Source organism: Formica exsecta, unplaced genomic scaffold, assembly GCF_003651465.1.
Source record: "Formica exsecta isolate Colony F162 unplaced genomic scaffold, ASM365146v1 scaffold201, whole genome shotgun sequence".
In the NCBI taxonomy this organism is placed as follows: Eukaryota; Metazoa; Arthropoda; class Insecta; order Hymenoptera; family Formicidae; genus Formica; species Formica exsecta.
The window spans coordinates 2,140,178-2,165,177 of NW_021849308.1; the positions used below are offsets into that span (position 1 = coordinate 2,140,178).

Sequence of the window (25,000 nt, forward strand, 5' to 3'; positions counted from 1 at the left end):
AAAGAGACGCCGATATAAAGGGAAGGAGCGCGATCGTGGCGCGGAGATGGCACTGACGCGGCGAGTCCGCGATGTATCATCAGACTTTCCGTGCGGAATCCTCTGCAAATGCCAGGGCCGGATGTACGCGCATCCTTACACCCCTTTCCCCTTCGATAACATTGAAATTTTGCGTTTCTTTTCAATGGAGCGCGCGTATCTTTGCGTATTTACATTCGCCTTGCAATGTAGTGAAAGTCGCTTCAAGGCCATGAAGAAGAAGAGTGAAAGAAATAATTCTGTGCGCTGTAATCGAACCGCACGGATGGTGGTTCCTCCATATTTATGACGAGTAATGTCGTAAATAACGCTGGACGTACTCCCCCATTATCCCCCGCCGTCCGAGTCGCTAACTCGGCACAGCTTACGCGTCTCACACAATGTTAGAGAGTTATGATATCTCCTTCGGACATCCGAGAGATTTTCGCCAGACATTTATCGCGTCCATAATACGTGATACTCGACCCCGTATATTAACACGCGCTATTCTCTTTATCCCAAGAACATACGAATTTCCGTAATTTATCTTAAAAATATCCTTCGCGATATACGCTTACGTATACTTTCTAGATCTCTTTGCGTGTTGAAAATCTTTTGGGAAAGTAACGGCGGGTTGCCGAAACTCCCGAAATTTTTCATCGATTGTGGCCCCGAGCTGCGGCATCGCCGGCACTGAATGCTGCTTAACTGCCAGAGCGGTGCCAACACGCCCCTTCCCATTATCTGTGTTACCCCTTAGAAGTCCGTAGCGAGTACTGGCGTTATGTTTCGTTAATCTATCCCCGAAACAACGCTGCTACGATCTTGGCACGGCTGCCAGCGGAAATCGTTTTAAATGTTATGCCGAGGGTTGCGTTGCCGGGGGTTGCAGGCTGAGTTATGACTTTATGAAGAGGCAGACGCACATACGCGCGCATACGCCGACATTCTTTTTTTTATGTGTTTTTTTTTTGCGTGCACGCGGTTTCCGCGTGTTGGCCGCTTGCGAGATATATCTGAAAAAAATCTGCACGTCCGATTCCCGTGATAAATGCGTCGCGGCAAAACCGCTTCGTCCGAAATTGCGCGGTTTAGTTCACAATCCGACGACAGAAATAAATATCGTTCTTGTTCTACGTTAACTTAAAATTCTGATCGAATTTTAAAATTTTGGCAGTACCACGGCATATTGCGATAAGTTTTTCTTTTGTTTGTCGATTAAAATTACGTGTAATATTATCGGAAGAAGAGATTTTTCATAAATTTGTGAAATTTTAGTTGTGATTTATATATTTCTTTTCTAAAAAATAAAATTAAAAACTTGCTAATTGCTTAACATTCGTGCAGATTTTGTAACATTTAGCTGCGTAACGCATATCTAAACAGCTGCCTTTGACTCTTGTCAGGCCATCGGCATGTATTCATCCCTCTATCACATTCACCTGATAAGATAGAATAATATTTAAACAGATGCTCGTTCTCTCAAGGCTTGCGGTTTTCACTTTGAGAGACAAGTTAGAATCTCTCTCAGTTTTCGCTATTTCAAATTCGTCGCAGGCTTAGTCTTAACGTAAAATTGCAAGTTATGTAACGTGCCGAATTATGTATGCATAGGTCGCGTTCTATTAATTATCATTAAAACATTTCGACCGAGGACGCGACGGTTATGCAAATCTTAATCTGGCGCTTACATTCACCGAGGAGGCGGTTTTACAAGCCGTTCCACGAGCGTCCGGAGCTTTCTTCGAGACGCCGATTTCATTCATTGAAATGTCTCTTGGTCGGACATTTCCGGTAAACGCGCCTAAACGTCCGCTTTAATTACGCGTGTGTTATGTATGTGTGTGTGTGTGTGTGCATATATATGCGCATTTAGGATGGTCGTTTACCGATCGGTCCTACTCTGAATCGTAATATCCGAATACACCTGAGGCCATAACTCGATCGAGCAACGGACCCTTCATAAACACGGATCCCAAAGCCGAGAGCGGTGCTGCTGCGCAAGCAATAACAATGCCGTTGGCCAGCACCGTCTATACTTAGCTCGCGCGCTCACTGCGGAAGCGATCGTTGCACGTGCGCAGGCGTGCCTGTTCACGCGCACGCGAGAAACGACGACAGAAAGTATTCGGGCAGCCCCGCTTCCGGTCGTTTCCGTAATACTTCACGCGCGGCTTGACGTGGCGTGTCAAACTTGTTGCTATACATACGTCCGATGATTCAGATCCCGTTCCTTCCTTGAACGCTATATTTAATCGACGTATACATATGTTATTTCAATTTTGCGGCAGCTCAGCGTCGATATATTTTTTAATATCGTTGCGTTGGGCATAAAATAAGAATTAAATCACTCCGCGGTATCATCGGAATTAAATGTTGAAGCGACGTCAAAGTTATCTCTCATAGAGAAAGGAAGACAATCAACGTAACGCAAAGATCATCGGATAATTTTAAATGCATTTTGCAGTAATCTATCCCTGAATTCATTCATTTCTTATCTCGTATACTTTTTTCTCTCGGTCTCATTTGTATGCCGTGCTAAATCCGCATAGTAATCTTCGAATCTTTTCGCTGCGATTAAAGCCTTCCAGATTTAATTCTGGTTTATTTGCTTTACCTCGTAAGCCACGTTCGAATCTTCAGCCGTCGTGTTGGTCTAGGCATCCTCAACATTAACAGATCGCCAGATGTTCGCTGGCGAACGACAAGAAAATTCGTATACAAGTCAAAGCTCGTAGAAAGGAATTCAATCCGCTCATGAACGTTAATCTCGAAAACGTGATGATATTCGCAGAATAGAAACGATAAACTACATTTCCAAAAAAAGTTGTAAGGATCGAAACACGATAAAATGTACATCATAAAATCCGCGTCTCGAATGAAAATATAATTTCGACGGAGCATCGTGCTATGTACGCGAATAATAGATGTTCCGTCTTGCACGTAATCGTTTGACAACTGTCCCTTGTGTGAATTGAGAAAATGCATTAACGCTCAGGCGCGCTTATGCGCCTTTTTGGTCGCTACCGCTTCAAGACCTTCGTTTTCCGCGTCGAAATCATGAGAGAGAGCTTAAGTGGAGAGGATGTCGAGGTGACGCGCGATAAGGAACGCTGAAATTCAGACGGACGAATTGCGGACGTGACAAATTGGCGGGCCGATTTACGACGGTGTAATTGGCGGTGTCGCGCCATGGGGTTCGCAAACCGAAGGAAAGAAACGTAGGCGCGACGCGGAAAGGCGAAAGCGGAGTCGGCGCGAATTTGCATAAGGCGGGCGATACTCGCGCGTGCACAAAGCCCGACGCGGGATATACATAGAGAAAAAGAAGGAAAATGGGCGGTGGGTGAGCGCTCGTGAACGCGAAGGCCCAGAGAAAAGAACGGAGCTGTCCAAAGCCGAGCATTGTTTGCATTTCCTCGTAACGAAGTTTTTGCAACTACAACGCGCACCTGCGCCGCTTTTGTGTCGAATGACGTTTCGACGATTTCAGTCACTCCGAGCGTCCACTATGCATAATTCACTGCCTGCGAGTGGTATAACGTATAAAAATGGCCGTTTTTCGCGGTCTTATCGTTATGTTGGTTTTTACTCGCCTGAAGATAATACACTGTAATGTTAATTTTTCGCTTTGTACGTGTACTTTTTATAAGCTACGTATCTTGCTTGTTTTTGATAATGGAGTAATTTCATCTTTGCAATGAAAGGAAATTTATATGTATTTTGCTGATAAAATATTAAAAGTAGCCGTTATGTGGTACTTTCTTTATACTTCTGTAAAGTGACGTAAAATCGTTATGTAATTATCGCGCGACGATTATGTATCAGGATGACGTCTGACGCAAGGTCTCAGTCGCGACCATCAAACAATTACGAGGATCTAGCTACGCATCGAGGCGACGAGGGTCGTTTTTGCGGGGAAAAGATATCAAGAGGAGAGAAGACGTAGAGAAAATAGACGAAGACGGAGGGACGCCGAGGAGGGATAGAATAGAAATGGTAGGGGATTGGAACCCGAGGGGGGAGTCACTCTCGCGAGGAGAGAAGCAAGCCGAGTGGCGACGCCTCAGTGACCGAGCTTACTCTCCCTTGTGCTTTCGTTCGCAAGCGTGGCCTGCCGGAGAGAGATTCCCGTTTTTTTCCCGTATTATACACGCAAACAATCACATTTGCAACGTATATGTGCGCATGAACACGCACACACACATATCTGTGCATGCGCGCGTTTCCCTCTGTCTACACTTTCTCTGTCTACGTGTCGCGCACACAGAGCCGTCCGTTTTCCACCCTCGTGGCCGCCTCGTGGACCTTCCCCTTCGACTTTCACGATACAACCCTGGGAGCAGTTACACGCGCCCTTCGGTTCTTTCTCCTCATTCTTTCGTTCCCTCGCTCCCGCGTTAGATTGTTACATATCCAACGTGTCAGGGAGCTCTACTACGTGACGGACGGCCATCTCTCTATTTGTCACGAAGAGAAGCATTTGAGTGATTTTGTGCACATTTGACGGACTTTATGATTCGATATCGATTTCTCGAATCAGCGCGATAATTTTGATAAATTCGAAATGTACCACGTGCATTTTTGTTGAGAGAAACGAGAATGTTTTAAACAGTTCTGAATGAGTATTGCGCGCATTTTCTATATCCAATTTTATATCTTATATTTTATATACGCCTGATATTTTACCACAAGTGTCATTTTGTCAGATATTCAAATGAAACTATGCAATAGTGCAGTGATTTTATGTGATAACGTTAAGATTGTGATTACATTAGAAAGGAGAATTTGTGAGAATTACGCGTACACAGTTGCAGTAATCGTTTTCCGTCTGTCGAGTTTTATTCCTATGTGCGTAATTTGGAATTAGTGACGCATCATTTGCTATTCAGTTTATACATTGGAGCAACATGGTCGACTTCATCGCCTATCCGGAGATCTCCTACTTGTACGATGAATTTATGATGGTACGATAAAACTCTTTTTTTCTCGATTTTATAGATATATAGTGTATAATTACGTCGCGTAAAATTGCACGTGCTCCATTTAATTATATATATCTGAAATGTTATTATTATTAATGATCGAGGAATTACATCAGCCGCTAATTATTCACGTCCCCCTTGTGTAACAGCTGCAAGTCGTTGCCTTCTATGGCTCATTCGGCAACTATTAATCGTACAAGAGCGCGCCAAGCTATTTTAGCCCCAATATATGAAACTATCAAGCTAATATATTACTACTTCTATACTAAATAGAGCCACATGACGTATCTAGAAACATAGACAGTACTTGTAACTTTAATCAAGATAGAAAAATTATCTTTGTTTAAAATCACAAAGCTTTTGAATATTTGTATTACATCAAAGTATATTGGATCAAATTTCTTTAACTTTTAATCTGCCAAATTGGCAATGGCATAATAAGTTATATATAATGCAAATTAAATAAAAAAACAACTAAAAATATTTCATAAAAATTATTAATAAAATCTAATTATATTTTTTTATGTAATTGTTGAAATTAATCAACACATTCACATTACACATAGACATTGATTAAAGATTTATTTTTTTTTTTCGTTTTATTTTTTAATTGAGATCCATAATCGTTGATATAAATATAAGTTAATAATACGTTTTTTTTTCGTTTTGATATTTTGTATCCTTTTAAGCTATTTCATTTAAAAAGATTCAATGCAAAATCGATCTGATGGAAAAGATGTTTTTCTCGGGAGAACTAGTCATGCGATACGAATATCGATGCGATTTGCAAAGTTCGTGAAAAATCAACGTTTCCATGTGGAGCGTGTAGACGAGTCTTTTGTTGTTCTTTATTCCGAACGGGACAACATTTCTCGATGACTTTGCCAGGTAATTAATCGCTCGTACGACAGCGGCATAAAAGATTCACCTACATCTCCAGAGGAAAGTTACGATGTCCTCCTATCCCGTGCCGCGATGGCGAGCGCGGAACGTGTCGAGGTAGGTAGGTAGATAGGTGAGGGTGGAAAGGGTGAACCACGAAGTGGAACTACTTTACGGGAATATTACTTTGATCCGACGCTTAATGAACGATGGACCGAGCTCGGTAAGAGTACCCAGACTGAATTTAATTAGGGCTCTTAACTTGCCTGGTCGAGAATATGACGGGATCCCGTGCAGGTCCCCGTGCGTGTGACAGAGACGATCGACTGTGTCGCGGCGACAGCCGGGGCTGTCGGGGTACGCGGAACGGGGGAATCGGTAAAAGCTCGGATGGAACGGTGCGTACGCGCGTACGCTCGGGAAGGGAAGGCTTTTTGCTTTGAGAACGACGGCGTAGCAGATCCGTCACGCTGATGACGACGCTCGACGATTCGAGTCGAACCGATTGTCATGCAAATCACGGAACGGAGCGGCCCCGTTATTGACTCGCGGCGACCGGCCTCGTCGCTCACGATTTGCGCTCGCATCCGGAGAACGGGGTGGCGGAGGAGGGGGAGAGGGAAGGGGAAAGGGAAAACCGTCGTCGCTTTTCCGCCGGCGCAACAAGCGATGCGAGGGTAGCGGGTAATTACACTGGGCTGAGCTAGTAATTAGAAGGAGGGAGAAATGACTATACGACGAACGCAGAGGAAAATTGAAACAAATCGACGTGACGGCGAAGAATTCCAAGACGGATTCCGGTGATCGAATCGTTCGCGCGATTTTATGAAGCTTTGATTTTATCTGGTGATCGAAAAATCGTTCTCGCTGGCGGATACAATCTCTTTCTCACGCGATACCTTTTAATTCTGCGGAAAAATAAAGCCGTTCAAAAGCAGCACCGTATTTTTAGCCAAGAATTCTCACGCTAATGCGATTTCTATTTTTTATGCTGAAACAATTATGCGAACGGTCGCTCGCATGGGAAAATGTTCCGCGCATATCAAATTAATTACTTCGTTTATTTTAAATGAATGCACATTAGTGAAAATAAGCGTGCTACGTTTAGTCTCATGAGCGCGAAATGTTCTTTGCTTTACTGTTTTTCCACATTAAAGATAGAAAAATCCAAACACAAAAATTCTCGCAAAATTAGGTGATTACGAAAATACCACTCTTTATTCCATTACATGATTATACGGAGACATGTACTCATCTCTGTAGCTATTCTTCCTTCCGAGATATCGTCGCGATTTCTAATATTACCGGCGATATCCTCGATGTTCGAGTTTCGAGAGACAGGCGCGGACTAGCGCGAAACGGAAATTGAATGCGTCCCTCCGGCGGAAAAATAATGTCCCACTTTTAGAAGTTTGATCAGACGGAGAGCTCGTTTCATCGCGGGATCGCGAGCGACGCTCGACCGCGTCGTCGACGGAGAACTCGTTTACCGCGGATCGACCATGCCTCGGCGAACGACGTGGCGCGTTGCAGGCGCACATGTACTTGCGTGCGCGCGAGCGTTTCTCAGCTCGATCTTCCGTAGAAATTGAGAAAACTTTATTTGCCCCGCCGCGGTCGTGGAAAACATCGAGAAATGTCGGGAGATAGGAATTGCGCGAGCAAACCCCTTACCGTTTGCCGAGGCGAACAAGGACGCGCCCCTCGTGGCCAGTCCCGGTGCCGAACTTATTTCCACGTCGCGATATCAAGTGCCGCCCGAAGGATAATAAACCGTTCCGCGGAAAGTAAGGAAAAGTCCGACACGAAGGAAGCGAGAGAAAATAAAAGAAGTGCAAAACCGCGAGTTTCTCGTTTACACCTTTATAAGGATTAGCTGGAATATGAGGTGTTGGATTAAATAAAATTAAATTGAATGTGTGGGAAAATAGCTATCTTATATAATTTGTTGCAACGAGAAAAGAAATTGGTATAGAATTATTATTTTTTTTTTCATTATCTTAACCGCATACAATCATAATAAACATTTATCGAAAATAATCACAAAATATTGCGATATTGCAGTTGTTCTTTTTTTCGCAGGAATACACGAAAGGAAAAGCTTGTATACGCTGAATAGTATGCAATGTATAGTGTGTTGAGTATGGACGTATAGACAGCTACGAAATTCGCACTGCGAATACCTAAAAATAGTCGAAGATCGTGCAAACACTCGAGGCACCATTAGCTACCGTTACTATTTCCAGACAGCTGCTCTTTAAACAGCAAAAGTATTGGAAGAAATATCGGCGGGATTTATCAGCCGGGCTAACTTTCTTTGCTCACCGGCGTTACCATATTTCCGACCGATTTCCCCGTCTCTCCATCCATATACCGTCCATTTACTTAAATCATTTCGCGATTGCTCCGTCGGCACGTGTCTAATATAAATATTTACGCCGGCCCAGCCAGGCATGCTGACATCACGTTCATTTTAGGTTTTCCGACAAAGATCGACTCACCCGCTCTCAATTTCTGTCGGCTTACTTGGCTAAAATTACCCTAAGAGAGTAAACGTCATCGTATAGATAAAGGTACAATCGTGATTTACGAATGTATTGTCTCAAATCTTCATAGTGGAAATTCTCTGTCTCCTGCTTTCTGTAGATAAGGATGACGTTGGTGGGCGGTACCAGAGCTCTTGATCTCATTTAATGTACTTTACCTATCTACCGCGCAGCACGTAGCAACTGTCAGAACGAGGTCAATATAGCCTTGTAATCGTAACGAGTATACGAGTCGATATCAAACCAACTTTTTCCGTTACGTAATTTACACGCGGGCTTATCGGATTTTGCAGTCTCGCTCTGGCTCGCGCGCATGTAAAAAGCCGCGAACGGACGCGAGGAGAGGGGGAGTTTGGGCTGGGAAAATATTCTGGGGCTTTTCCAGCGGGTTTTATCAGCGATAGGTCGGTCCGCTTCTACGTGCGAGGGCATGAAAAGAGTGTCTTTTCTCCGGTGCGTTCACAGGTATTGTCAGCGGTATCTCGACTGGGCAGCGGGTAGGCTTTGTGTTCCTGTCCCAGTTTCAGGCACAGGCCGACTGCACACACAGGTTCGGTAGTACATTTACAGCGAGGGAGAGGCGAAGGGCCGACCGTAAAACATTCACGCGCGTTTTCAACGTGCGTACGTGCTCTCGTACGCGCGTCATGTTAGGCACGTGTGAGAGGGCATGTCCGCACCTTGAGTTAAAAATACTCGTGTACATATCGCGCAACGCCGCGTTAACACGCGGTTGTATACGACTGATTTCCCGTCGACGCGAGACCGCTGCAAACGCTCGCGCGGCGGTTTTGTGCTTTTACGAGATTTTCGACATCCGCCTCGCGCGCGCGGTCCCTCCGCCTCGATCGATCGCGTTGCGCCTATGTTAAACGTTGCACAAAATATTCTTCTCACAGCGTATGTTCGGTTATGATACGCTACAAGACGGGAGAATCGTTTAATTCCAGTATCGGGATGCGGCATGAGAAAGATTTTTTCTCCCTTGACTTTTTTTCTGCCTTGGAAGATTATTAAGATTTAACTCAAAAAGGAGAATTCAAATGCTTAATAATAAAAGATTAATTATCTACTGTTATCACGAAAGAAAAATTTATGTCTAATGAATATTGCGGTTTTAAATACATAAAAAAATATCTCTAAAACGAGATTAAGGGAAATATTAAATTGGAAGACTTAAAACTTTTCATAGAAATTAAAAAGAGTTAAAAATATATTTGACAATTATCCGAAAGTAAGATTGTATATAGCTTTATCTGTGCATAAATAATGAAGATTTAAATAAGATAAACATTATTTTGGTGACACACTATGTTATATATGAGGAATTTATAATTGAAACTTCTCGCTTCTAATGTCCTTTTCCGGTAATTTCTAGAAATTCGTTTATTTATATCTAACCGATGCAGAAAGCGCTGTTGGTCCAGTCGTTTTGGGCACTGAAACTTTAGGGACAGAGAGAGAGAGAGAAAAAGAGAGATAGAGAGAGGGAGTTCTTTTCAGTCGCATTCAGCCGACATTAGCGTCATGCTCAGCAAAGGAGACGGAAGTCAAATGTAAGAAAGAGAGGAAAGACGTGAAAGGGAAAGAAGAAGGAAAGCCCTTTCTATCTCTGGTAGGAAGACTGAAGTTTGTAACTTCATTCGGGTGAAAGGGTCGCGGGGGGTATAATTCTGGTAGAGAGGCTATGACGAGCCAACCAAGTTGGCCACCTTCATGAGACGCCCTCAAAGACTCTTTCGCTAATTTGATGATCCTCCAAAGACCTGGACTGCAATCTGCCGCTCGACTCGTGCTTCTCTAGACATGGGCCTCGACCGATCTCGCTACGTAGCTCTGGCCGGAGGGAATCGTTCCCGAGGACCTAAGCGTCGAGCCTCTTCACCTTCCTCGCTTCTACACTCTAGCCCCTGTTCCTTATATTGCGCGCAGTTAAAAGGGCAACATTGTCCCGACTTATGCATGCTATGATATTATGAGAAGTTCGATAAATTTACATTTTCTCTCGACAAAGATTTGCGAGAGGCAACGTGAAACTGTAAAACTCGCGTCTATTGAATAAAATTAAAATCGAAACATATATAATATTGATCGATAGAAAGAATTAAATATATAAGTTGGAAATTGAATTCAATTAAATAATTCAGAAATTAAATATTATTAGAATATGGCACATTATATAAGCCACAAATAAATTGCTAATAAATTAAGCCATAAACAATAATCGAGAAATAATTATATTAAAATTTTTTAAAAATTAACAATATTCAATTTCTTGCAAATAGTTGAGCTTTTCTTTGTTTTTCAATGAAATTATATTGTGCGAAACATTTTGTGGCGATGTGCACGCTACAAGCTATCTGCACTTTCCAAAGATCCTCTTTGCAACTCGTATATGGTCTTACACGTATTGAATGTCTCGTGCGAGCTGCTTAATTCCGTGGGCAATTCGTTCGGGTCTCGTACTACGGGGATTACGGGAGATCTGATGAGTTCCCCGAGTGGGGTTTCGACGCGACTCGCCGTAGAAGAGCCGGGAGAACCTTGCAGATTCTAGAGAAGAAAAGGAGGAGGAATAGCGAGGGCGAAGTAGGCGGCACAGAGGACTGGAAGAGAAGCTGGGTCAGCGTCACCGGAGTGTATAATTGGCTTGATTGTCGGGTTCTAATCTGGTTCTGCTCCTGTTCCCTTTCCTCGTCCCCCTGTCGGGGTGGGACGTGTCCAGCCTGCAGCTGCTACTGGCGCAGAAGGGTCCAGGAAATACGAGCAATGTGGCCCGCTTTTCTGGTCCGTTTCCTTATTTGTAATACGTCCTCTCCTTCGGGTTAACACCGGGTTAATCTACAACATGCCACGCTACCGTCCACTCTGCTAATGGATCAAGGAAAGGTCTCTGTGAGACCACGCCTCGCACAAAAGAAAACTTGCAGTGGGTCATTATACATAAAAAAATTAGGCAACTAACTGAAAGTCCCGGTAACTACCTCAAAAGAACGTTATCGCGGTAATGAATCATGACAAGTCATAAAACTGATTTACTGCATCGCTCGCAATTAGGCGACGGAGGATAAACAAGCTTTTCCACAACAATGCTGAAAGCGACGTCGCGCGATCCACGCGACTTTATAATTTTTGTGATTCTGTCGCCATGGACATTTATGACCGCATTGTACAAGCATTAAGAGCAATGAATGCTTATTGAAAAATTCTGAGCATGCATCGCATGCATCATCATGTCGCTGAGAAATAATTTTTATATTTTTGCTGCGTTCAAAATGCAAGTCGCAATTACGATCAATGTTTTACTTGAAAAATTCGTATATTGTCATCTAAACTTAAAAAAAAAAATGATTTTAAAAATTGGCTTTTATTCCAAAAATATTATAGTTTTTATGATTATCTTTATTTATTTATAAATATTGATTCTGTTTTTAAGTAAAAATACAGTCTTTGAGAAATATTAAATTTTCATTGTCCGACCAGTAACGCTCTGCTTCCACTCTCTTTAATATATTCGATATATGAAATAATATATTGAAGTAAATATACTAACTATATATAGAAATAATTTTATGTAGAAAGCAACTCCCTTATTTACGTAACTTTACAGTGTCTGTTTCTATTTCGGTTTGTACTTAGGATCAACAATCTTAATATTTTCTGTTAATATATGTTTCCGCGATTCCCCAGCATCGTGTAATGTTAAGTTTACTTTGCACGAACTTAGATAGTTTTCGCGGATAAGCCCCGCGGGGAGTCCGTTACTGCATAAAGCAGAGATTGAAATTGAGGATAATGAAGCAGCATCGATAGGTAAGATAAATAGTGACTAAGACATGCCCCGCGGCGCGTTCCTCCTCGCGAGGTGGTTACGCGATAATGAGGAAAGTGGCCAAGAGGTGGTAGAGTTTAAAGCCAAGGCTCTGGTGCCGGAGGAGAAGAGATATTTTCGGAGACGGCCCGGAAATTGCCTGTCCAATTGAATCGCAAACAATATGAAAATTTGTTCGAGAGTTTTGATTATACAAAGGAAGCTACGCGCGGAGGAGATGTCGGCGGGAGGGTGGAAAGACAAAGAGGATACGGACACATTTCATGATGGCGGAACGAGACGGAGAATCTTAGAGGCGCGCAGGGAAACAATGGGCGACCATCAGACTTGCAAAACGGATCGTATTTTTACTTTCAAATTAAATTATTTTCTCCGTTTCTTGTACGATTAATGCTCTTCAAGAGCCAAGCGCTTTTAATCGTCGAGCTCTTTCATTGATATTAGGCCATCAGTCATTACGCTCATCGACGACAAATTATCTTGCTCCCAATGTTCATTTAGTTTGCTTCAAGTTTTGTGTTAAGCTTTAAAAATTAAAAAGCGGATCTTTATTACATACAATAAAGATCTATATATCTTTAATATATATGTATATATACGCATATATATACATATTAGGTCTACCGGAAAGTTCTGTCCGTTTTTGGAATAAAACAAAATACAAATTTTTATTACCGTCAATAAACTTTATTAAATAATGTAATTGCCATTATTCGGAGAAGTATTGTCAGCAACTGGATAATTTAAATACAGCAGTCCAAGAAAAGAGGCCGCCGATGTTCAATAGGAAGAACATCATACCGCATCATGATAATGCCAGGCCACATGCTGCTTTGGATACTCGTCAAAAAATTGCAGAACTAGGCTGGAAAATTCTGTCGCATCCACCATATTCCCCGGACTTAGCACCCTCCGACTATCACTTGTTTTTGTCCTTACAAAATTTTTTGAGGGGCAAAAAATTCAAAAATGAAGAAGATATATATATATATATATTGTAGGAAATGCTAGATAATTCATAAAAAATATAATTGGTAAATCGAAATGAAATTGATATTGAATAATAAAATTTTGATATCATGAAATATTCACGTGATATCGTAGAAATAGCGAACGAATTATTTATGCATGTAACGAATTATTTATATTGTGGTATGAATTATTTATGCTAAACTACATAGCTCTTTCTCTTTCTTTGAAATGCTACTATATTAATATGTTATCGCAAAATAAAAATGTAAAATATTAATTTTATAATGGAAGAGCATTTGTCGTATTGTAAAGTAGTAAAGCAATATTATCGTTACATTATTTATTTCTTAAGGTAAATACCTATTGCTTTATAATGACCAAAAAGAACACTAAACGATATTTCTCACAAGAATTAAAGTTCCAAATAAGATAGCCTGTTGTTATAGAAATAATTGTTGAGTTGCCTACAATTCTATCTTTTTACGCGCTTAAAGAAGATAAATATCTATACCAGATCTATATAAAAAAAGAGGACACAATCTTGTTAAAATGTTACAATTGTAATTCCGTAAATTCCTTTATTTCGCGAAGAGCGAAATCAGGTGTTGCGTGTAATTCCATTTCGAAGTCGAAAGGTGACGTAATCGCGCGAGTCTGATCGAAATGGCATAAAATCGATGGCACGTTCGAAAGGCGAGAATGACGTGCGAAGATACCGCGCGATATGTACCACCGCGCGTGGCACAATTCACAGACGCGCGTATGTATGACGACCGCGTTATTATGGCGTATTGAGAATACGCGGTACATGAAATGTAAAAGGGCTTTCGGAGCATGGCAGAGGCAGAGTCTGCTGCGCGCCACTAGGAAGAAACTAGGTCGCGTATATTTCGAGAATTGTCCCTTATCTTTCCTTCTCTCTCTCTCTCTCTCCCTCTCTTTCTCACGACGCGTAACCACGAATTCGTTTCCCTATGAATTTCAATCGAGTCAATCGCGTCGCATCGACGCCCATTGACGCTACTGTTACATACGTACATCGTTGCGGAGTCGACTTTAAATTCCCCCGTCGTCGTCCTCCTCGCGACGATCGACGGCAACGGCTCCTTTGTGAAGCAGATCAGCAAGGAAATGAGAAACGTCGAGGAGAAAGAGAATAGCCGCATTGTTTTTTAAAGAACCATTGGTTTTTAAAGGGACGACGCGCGAGAGCGCCACGGTAATGCGACACTTACGAGCAAGTAAGTGCTGGTATTAATATTGAAACTCAAAACGCGCTATCGCACGTTGCACGAGATCCCGCTAAAAGGAAAGCTTTGTACATCAACATAGGGTTTTTCCTTTATGTATGCCATAGTCAATATTGCACAAGCTAAACGCAAGCATGAGTCGATTTTATTTTACTCATGTATTCTATATTAGATTTAAATAAAAACGTATCCAGACCATGAATTCTATCAATAGTAAAATAATTATTTACTGATCTCTCGAATTCCCGATTTATTCTATAAATTATTTATTATTCCCTGTGATAATAAGCTTAATTTCTTTTAATCTCATTTTTCACACTCGTTCTTTTTTTGCTTTCTTCTAATCATGAGTCTGCATCTATTCTATTTTACGTTCAAAAAATGTATAAAAAAAGAAACACCTCAAAAAAGAATAATTCTATTAATTCGTTGGAATTACGTGTAGATGAATTAATTGAAGAGATTGCTCGCAATGCGCGACTTTTGAAACGAAATTTTGACGGACGTGAGACTTTTTATCGCATCGACCCATGCGTGTCACGATAAAGTGGCGTACATATTAAAAAATCAAAACACCGAGGCACGATGGAACGACTGTCAAGATGCAAAAAAGCGATACAGAGGGCCACGGGTTCATCCGGATGCGCGACGCGAATCGATGGCGACAACTTTGTGTCCCGTGGACCATTCGAGTTCCCTCATCCACACATGCGAGTTTGCATGCGTGTTCGTGTGGATGCGTCCGCTTTACGCGGACGCCGCTCACGCGTACATCGCGCACGTCGCGTGTGAACGTGCGCGTAAACAGCCCCACGAAAAGCCAGCGCAAGTTGAGTGCGTAGGTGGAGAGAAAGAGAGATAGAGAGGATGAGAGCGAAACATTTAGAAGGACACAGATAGAAGAGTGAGAGAGAGAGAGAGAGTGAGTGAAAATGTGAGGAGCGTGAGGGTGAATGTGAGAGAGACGACGGTGGACGGGTAAAGCGCGCGGGTGGAAGAGACGATGGACAAGGGGCGAGGGGAAGGAAAAGGGGAAAAGGCAACATAATGCGCGCGGTATACCGCGGCACTTCCGAATTACTCCTGCAAAATCTCCCCGCGTATTTGCATTCCCCCGCGGCGAGCACAGACAGAAATTAATTGCGTACTTGCGCGGGCGACAATGAAACGTCGTTGCGCGGGCGCAGTCCTGTCGGCTACGCCGGATATCAAAGACGCGCTCGGACAATCGCTTTCGGAAGCGTAAACGCGTGCATCGCGCACGTCGTGTGTGAACGTGCGCGTAAACAGCCCCACGAAAAGCCAGCGCAAGTTGAGTGCGTAGGTGGAGAGAAAGAGAGATAGAGAGGATGAGAGCGAAACATTTAGAAGGACACAGATAGAAGAGTGAGAGAGAGAGAGAGAGTGAGTGAAAATGTGAGGAGCGTGAGGGTGAATGTGAGAGAGACGACGGTGGACGGGTAAAGCGCGCGGGTGGAAGAGACGATGGACAAGGGGCGAGGGGAAGGAAAAGGGGAAAAGGCAACATAATGCGCGCGGTATACCGCGGCACTTCCGAATTACTCCTGCAAAATCTCCCCGCGTATTTGCATTCCCCCGCGGCGAGCACAGACAGAAATTAATTGCGTACTTGCGCGGGCGACAATGAAACGTCGTTGCGCGGGCGCAGTCCTGTCGGCTACGCCGGATATCAAAGACGCGCTCGGACAATCGCTTTCGGAAGCGTCGCCGCCGAAATTTCATTTTGCCCAATTCGATTACATCGTCGAATATATATGCAAAACGCCGGCAGTGGGATATGGCCGTTATAAGCCCACGCTTGTAACAAAGAGACGAGTTAGGAACGGTTGCATCAGCAACGTCGCGCTTTCCACATTCTAACTTTGGTTAAGTAAATTTCCTTTCTCCAACTATATCATAGGTAAAACTATAATTTAGGAAGGAAGAGGAAATATCCTTAAGCCAGGCTTGCTTAATCTAGACTGTTCGTGTAAACGGGAGCTTAGTGTACTTAGTTCTACCAATGGTTTCTACTACTACTTCTGTAACCTCACTGTCCAAATAGTATAGCAATAATCCAATGGCAACGAATAAATAATCCAACTTACCATTCAACTTACAGAGCCAATGTACAGCATTACAGAATTTAGCAAACTTCCTTTTTCTTTTATTAGTATTTTCATTTTGAATCCTCATTATTTTCAGTGTTTTATATTGTATATGAAACATTCAAACAAACTTTTATCGTATCAGAAATGAGAAAGAGAATTTATTATGCCACCTTCATTTTCATAACGAATGCAGCGTTTTAATTCGATCATTTGCATTGATAATTGGAAAATTAACGTCTCCGAGATAAATTTGCTGTGTGTAATAAGTTCCGATCGTTAACCATCCTTTTTGCCGCAGACGTTAAAAATTGGCGAGTGTTATATTCGTGCAATAAGATGCCTAACGCAAACTCGCCGCTACGAACTGCGGCGGCAAGTCGTTAATATCGTGAATAAGCGTTATCTCGCGCGACACAATGTGACAAATCGTGCCCGGTTTTGCCGTTGCAATGGCGTCGAATCACAACGACATAATGCGGAGTAGTTCTCGCGTACCGAGCGCGCGGCCTCAGCATATTCCGCTTCAACTCCTGACGAAGTTCTCGCTCTTGGGTAATTACTTGTCCTTGCGGAGGAGTTACAAACCAGCCGTCAGATGTACAAGCGGCGCTACAATGATTGTTCAATCGGTTTAATCGCGGTCGTACAGTTGTGTGACCACGTGAATGATAGATTCGAATAAATGTCTAAATACATTTTTTGCTTTTCGATTCTTTTTTTAAATAATTTAAAAATATTGTATACTTGCGATGTTCTTATAAATAGACAAACATCTTGAAATACGTTGCATTTTAACGTTTATATCATAATATAGAATAATTTTTGCGATATATTCTGAAGAAAGATATGGAAAAACTAACAATTTTCGCAAGTGAAGATAATTGCGTCTGCAAGATAATCATGTATTGTTTGAGTTTTATATCTCGAACCTTCGATTTTAACGCGATGTATCAACGATAATTTTCTTACTTGCATTTTATTGCGCTGTCCTCTTCAATGCCGGAATGCCAGACGAGCCAGAGGATATCCCCTTCGGCGACTTGTTTCACGTAATTAAATCCAGGCAACCCGACGAGATGTCGGAGCTTGATAAATGAAGTGTTTCGTCAGGATAGGGTAGATCTTCTCTTCGTCAGAGTAGTGGCTGTGGCGAGCGGAGAGGTTGACGAGGCAAGGGGTCATGTGAATATTGCAGGACCTCGCACCTCCCATCGCCCGTCGTCGGACTCGTCGTCACATTATTTAGCATACATAGTCTGTATAGTTCTCGCTCCAGAATGCTTTGTGCAACAGGATCTCGGCGATCATTTCTTCTTTATTGCGATAAAGATTGCCGTGCGGGGAAATTTGAAATTTAATTTGTCTTACCATTACTAATTGGAATCTAATTACTAATTGGTGATTTTTGAGAGAGCATTGAACAAGGACAAAAAGATATCAAGTTACTATGTATTAATTCGTCAAATTCTTTATTTGCAATTTTTTTTATATTACACGAATTTTTTTTTATCTATTGTTCCGTTAAATTGCTAATGATATATCTGTCGATATTATGCATATTACAACGCGTCTACCACGTGTACGCGTCTCTAGCTAGTTCACGAAGACAAATTTCAGCAGTAAACACGTCTGGATCACTGCCAGCCGTACTTTTTTTGGGGGGCAGCTTTATCGCACTTCAGCTTATTCAGCCAACCTCAATTTTCAGAACAGGATTAATGATTCTCTTTATCCGTTATTTCCGCCATAAATAACAATGGCGGCGTTAAAACAATGCAGGCGCGTTCTGAAATTATGGTAATTTTTTGCAGTACGTAATTTACACGCCAAAAGGTTAATTAAGTAATATCTCATTAGCGCGAGCGCCGTAATGTTTTTCTCACGCAAATAATCCCGGCGGACACTACAACCCTCCTTTCCGCCCGCTTTTCGATCGATATCTCTCCGATCAGTATATTCAGACACTCGGATACGTAATTCAAAGACCGGCCATATCTCTCGCACGCGGACATATTTCAGTGTCGGTCTTCAACCGTGCGGCCTATAATCCCGAAGGATTTGTCGTACACATGTTTCCGCGCAAACTGTCCTCGAAATGTTCGATATCCCTCGTTCCCTTCCTCCCTCTCTCTCCTCTTCTCCCTTCCCTCCCCCCGACCCTATGTGTCCATGGTGGTTGGAAGATCAATGTCGCATGTTTGGTTGCGAATGTCGGATGATTTCTGGTTGCACCTGAGGCCGTCCGTGAAGTTCGCGCTTGTCACGCTGTACCGCGTGTGATGCACAGACCGCCCACACCTGATACAAAATTTCGCCATTTATATATGATCGATATTCGCCTGATAGCCGTGGACAGATTACGCGTTCCGCGATTCGGTCACCGACCCGGTTCGTTCTTCCCCTCCCCTTCTCTCTTTCATCCTTTTTCTCTGTCTCTCTCTCTCTCTCTCTTTTCTACTTCTTTTTTTTTGTACTAAACTCACCGTTATATCGGAAATATCGATCTCGTCTCTTCTGCGGATGTGTTGGAGCTGCGGGCCTACACGTACCCTGTCGCGTCGCGAATCCAGACGTCACCACATCGCCTCTCATCCCGCGCCACCTATCCTATACTACCCCTCCCCCCCCGTCCCCCTTCTTTCAGCCAGTCCTCAGGGTTTTTGCGCGCCACCACGAAACGTAATATTTCCACTGGCCGCGTCCTGCCGGCTACCAATCTTCACAGAAGCAATAATAGCGCACCGTTCGTCCGACTGTCCATTCGAATCGTCCGTCGCCCCCTTCTCGCTCCCTTATTCCTCACCGTACATCGACCATACATCGGTCCCCTCCCCCCCCCCCCCCCCCGTTCTTTACCGACTCGGTCGTCGTGGCCGGGAACGGTGACGGAGATGAGGAGTCAGGAGGAGAAAGAGGAAGAAGAGCAATGGAAACTTCGTCGTTCTCTATTTGTCTCCTCCTTTACCCCTCTCGCCTTGTGTTTAGCATCGATATTTGCCTTGACAAAACGGAGTCGCTTTTGCATACCAACGCGAGTGGCAGCGACGCTCGGTGTTTGAACTATAGTAATTTGAGGCAGGCTAATGAAAGTGCTGCGCAAACAGCGTCGCGACGCCTCTCCCCGACGTCAAAGCCAAAACCTCCGACCATCGGCGTGTTTCCCGCGAGTGACCCTTTCTATCGTCTCCCTCTTTCGCCCCTCTCAGATCAAAACTTTTTTTCGTGGTTCGCTTTAAATGTTTTTGCCCTTACGATGAAAAATATCGTACCGTACGCGGGAAACGTATCGAGCGAACAATATATAAATTTTGTTGCGCAGTAGCTCCAAGGCATAATAATACTGCGTCTACATGTAAAACAAAATTAAGCGTAGGCGGTGCATTAAATATACACACATACATGAATCATTTCGGCTTTTCATTATAATACGTATGAGCTAACCGAGGTATTAATACATTGCTGCCATTATGCGCGGTAGAATGCCTACATAATACATAAAACACCATGCAATTCATGCCTGATCGACCATTATGCATTATGTTTCGACATTGTATTACGTAAAGTATTAATTTTTTTCTGCGAAACATGGATTATTCCTCCGTGATATACTATACTGTGATAAAAATCTAATTTTAAACGAGATAAAATATATAATGTAATAAAAAAGACAATATCGCGTGCTTGCAGTAAACAAAATAATAAACATAAATTAGATTTATATAGCAAATAAAAAGGAGCGTTTATCATTTTCAGAATAGTCGATTGTATATCTTGATTGTGCATCATATTGCAGATACATTTTTTTAATTAACTTTTAGATGACCTCTATTAATTTATATTAAAAGGTAATCAGCGTTCTTTTTCAAACTTTTCGCGTTTTCTCACAAAGAAATGTGAAAAAGGAATAGATTTTAACAGAACATTTCACACATACATATGAAGATCCGCGAGATATTTCGCGAATTCTACAAGAAATCTTCAGACGGAGTATTGTTTATTGGATGTTCGATCTCGAGACAAGCCGCCGAGAGAACACGCCGTATAAAATAAAGCTGCGCATCTCTCTTCAAGATTTAACCATTGTATACACGATTTGCCTCCTCGGCGTTATGCGAAGCCAGATAATCCGCGGATAGCGTGCTAATGCAAGTTTTGGCATCAACGCAAACACTTCTTCTTCATTTTTGTCGACGCTTCGCGACTTACTTCACTGGCATATAGCGGATTACAGTGGCATCCGGGTAGGGGTGTTTAATCTCGAGGAATATTTTGCGCGCGTCCTCCTTCGTTCTAGCTTTCTACATCCGCGTCCTTACTCCGTAACTGTAACCTAATAAGGACGTCGCCGGCGAAGCTCCGCTTTAACTCGTTCGGATCTGTTGCGACGAAGTCCGACGTGGCTACAGTTTCCCAGTTGCCGAATTGTAATTTCACCTAATGCTGCTCGCACCCGCTCAGCTGCGTCGCGTTTCTTTTAAATGAACCGGTAGCGGAGGCGAGAGCGAATTTATATCGTTCGTCTCGCGTATCTACATAGATTAAATTGCCGTCGCGCGTTCTAACACGCGGCTGCGAAAGCGTAGCTTCTACGAGGCATCGCGCAGATGCTTGTATCGAGATACGTTTGACTTTCGACTCGAAGGTGACCCGGACCGAAGTTTACGGCACTCGAGGGGGCCGAAAATATCTTCGCCTCCGGATAACTCGATAGGGTCTCGTGGTCAACGCGTGCGTCGGCGCCATGTGGCTTCTGGTTTGCAGAGCGGATATAACGTCGCGATATGAGGTCGGCTTTCACGCTATCGTTTCGTACTCTTGAGTACCGAGACCCGACTTTGCAGCCGCTTCGTGGGTTCTCCCACGATATTTCTGCTATCGCGGTAACTTTTACATGTCGCGATCACGAATTTTAGTTTTCAACTTTGACTTTTCGCGTCGTTAGATGAGAAGAAAGTTTTGTAAAAATTTTGAAAACTATCATGTAAACGAAAATCTGATGTCTGCGCTGTGTGCGCCAACGTAGGATTAATAATTGTCGATGAGAATCAGCGATGAGCTTTCAACTTTCTTGTTTTTAATCGCGGTCGTAGCGTGAGTCACGAGGCAGCGAAAAAAACGTTTCATTACACGCTAACAATGCAATTACAATGCATGTAGTTGTAACGCAACAAATGTAGTTGTTAAATGTTTTTATGTTTTTAAGTATGGCGACGATATTTAATATATGTTGGCGGACAAAAGCGCGAGCGAATGAAGGTTTAGGATGACTGGTCAACAGCCTTACGTTATAATGCATTCCCTTTCCTCTCTTCGCGGAAGATATTAATTTGTGACGAGCTTTTAAGTCGTTTTAAACTTTACGATCCGGCCATAAAGATTGGCCGATAATTATTAGACGGGCGAAATAAACCGCTATCGCGCAATATCCTACGAACCCTTTTCGTAGAAGCTCTGATATCTACCATCTTGAGAGCGACACCGTGATGGGCGGGCTATCGCGATTTGATTCACCTCGATATATGCCACTAATTAGTTTTTGTTCAAGCTTCGTTGTCTTATCGGTACTTACGAGTTAAATTACATTTCGATCGTTGTCTGATATGCAATCGCTACTGTTTTATATATCTACAACAAAAATAAATTAAAAAGAAAATATATTATTTTTTTGTGAGAAAATACTAATATAAGAAATTTTATTTTGACTTAATTTTTTTTAAATACTATAAAATTCTCGCTTTATACAAGCGCATATAAAACAATTCTTATTTTCTATGTAATAATAATTTTTGTGATCAGTCATTGATTTGTCATTACTCGTCTCGCGAAACGTAAACCCGATGAATTCACGAGCAGCAAATACCAAACATCATTATCGAAATTGGTGGAGATTCTGAAAGTTATGTACGACATTCGCCGAATTCCCGAGCGTTGCGTAAAAGGCGATTCGCCGTGCAGAACGATCGCGAATTAATACATTTGCCGCGGCGGCTGAAATTCGGTCGATTATCAGGAATAACCGGCCGAACCATCGCGTTTCGAGCTCCAGAAATATCAGGAATGCTTTAGCCCTCTCCGCCCGCGCTTCTATCTCATTCCAATCTACCACTTCCATTAGCCGGAAATGTAATGTAGCCATGTACAACTCCGCACGCAGATGTTTCAAAGCGCGTTATATGCGTATACATAGTATATGCCCGTGCGTACTCACGATAATTGTGCGTGAAATTTTTTATATCATCCGCACGTCTGTGCAGATATAGATACGCGAACGTAACAATGTCATCGGGTTTACATTTCGCTCGTTTTCGATATACGCGCCAGATATTCTTCTCCGAGCTTCTTATCGTACTTGAAAAAGCTTTCAACTCCTCGGCATCGAAAAACTAAGGGCCGTGAGCGAAAGTGGCGAAGAAAGCTGATTGTCATTGCGCGATCGTAAACTCCATTTCAGTCCTGGAACGAAGTAATAAAACTTGCGAGTGAGCAGTTTCGTAGAATGGTCTGAATGACCATGAAACGTGGCGAGAAAGTTACCACATAACTCAAAGAGAGAACTACGATGCGGTTGAAGATCGTAATAGCTGTTAATTTGCTGCATCGAAAGAAGATTCTGTTTCGTATTAATTCTTTCCGTTAGAGAGCGTCCTTTTTATTGAATCGTTTAATAATTGAATGATTAATTATTCTCGCGAATGGCACGTTTGCGTCATGCTTGATAAAAGGAAATACGGCAATCGCGAAGGATCGATGAGATTGATTTGCTAAAAATACGATTATGTAGGACTGTGTGTAACGCTTCTTCCTTCTATTACAAATTGATTTCTTCTAACTTCCACCCCAGCTACCTGTTACAACAAGTGCATTTTCGCATATATCTACATACGTAAATTACTTATGCGTGATGTAAGTTCGTAAAATTGATGTAGTATGGTTTGATTGCTTTTACGTTTTATCAGATCGCTGCTGGGTTAATGGAGTTTCCATGATCTTCCGAAAAGCAATGAAAGACGAAGGACTGACGTTGCTGACACGGGTTACGCTTCTTTATCGCCTCTTTATTCGTTTTGACCCAGGGCAAGTGCCTCGAGCGACGTAAGGTTAGACAGGTTCTTGAAAATGATGGATGTCTCCCTTTCTCCTTCTCTCGTTTTGCAATCGCTCGTCTAAGAGAGACCCCATCTCGGCTACAGCTAGCGCGAATTGATAGTTATTGATAGCACGCTAACCTGACTCTGGTGGGAGCTTGATCGATGTCATGCGCAGTAGCGCGTTCTAATTATGGTCAGGACGCCTCCAATTACGGTGATCATCCTACACCCTTCGTCCCTCTCCGACGATTATCTGCTAAGTGATGCCGTCGCCGGAGGTTAGGGTTCTCTATTGACAGGGGAATAGAATTGTCTCGCGCGTCATAACTGAGATTCATTCCCGTCCATCGCGAGGTACACGTCATTTGCAATTAATCCTAAGTGTTGTCCTAAGGATGAACTGAGATTAAGATTGATTCGGAAAGTTGAGAGCGACAAGCGCTTTTACCAGCGAGAAGTAGACAATGATAGTAACCAAGATCACTTCTATGAGGACGGAACAATTGCGTAAAACGACTGACAATTTAGAAATTAATTCGATATTGATCGACGGGGACGACAGCGAAGACCGGATTAACCGGAGAGAGAAGAAGAGAAACGTGGAAACGAGGAGGGAAGAAGAATGGCAGTCGCTGCCAGTCGAGATGGGAATAGGACCCGGTAGTGTGTTTGCCGGCCAAATTACATCTGCATAATAGCTACGCGGTGGGTTATCGATCCGTGAGCAGCGTCTCTTCGTCACATCAGCCTCGTGCATCTCGTGCACGCCCGCATGCAACAGAGGCACGGGCACATGCACAAGAATTAAATTTCATCCCGCGGTAGCGCGCCAAAATGGTTTTCGTAGATTAGAGGAACTCGGAGCCCTCTCCGGCTCGGCCGTGCGCGGCGCGGAATCCGCCGACGTAACAATAGATTGGTAAACAGATTTACGTGAACGTAACTGTTAAGTTCCCGTATGTATCGGCACGAAATTGCTAGTCTCGTAACAAAATTGACCGTTGCCGCGCGGAATAAAGGTTTGTCCGTGTGTTTTTTTTTCTCTCTCTCCACCTCCGACCACTTTTTTTTTTCATTGCCGTAAACGCGGCAATTTTTTCTGCATATTAGTGTCAGCTTTGTATCGCGGCCAGATACGAGGATTTAAAGCGCGACCGTTGCCGGCGCAAATTAAATCTCGTGCCGCGCACGCGACGATGTCCCAAAATGATTTTCATCCGCCGGAAGAACATGGCGACATCAAAGGCCGACGAGAGAACGATCTCTCGTTCGGACCGTCCAAAATCACCGCGGAATATGATGACGGGGCGCGATGG

General features: G+C 43.0%; 1 protein-coding gene across 4 annotated transcripts in view; it reads left to right on the forward strand.

Annotated features, from left to right (window-relative positions):
* Positions 1-25,000, forward strand: part of LOC115234611 (CUGBP Elav-like family member 4) — a 714,297-nt gene that overhangs the window by 140,917 nt on the left and 548,380 nt on the right. The window contains exon 1 of one of the 4 annotated variants that reach the window (XM_029805806.1): positions 4,195-4,985. The exons of the other annotated variants lie outside the window; for them this stretch is intronic. The gene's annotated coding sequence lies outside the window, so the exon portion shown is untranslated. Of the gene's footprint in view, positions 1-4,194; positions 4,986-25,000 lie in introns of those variants that run through there. 4 annotated transcript variants of the gene reach the window in all.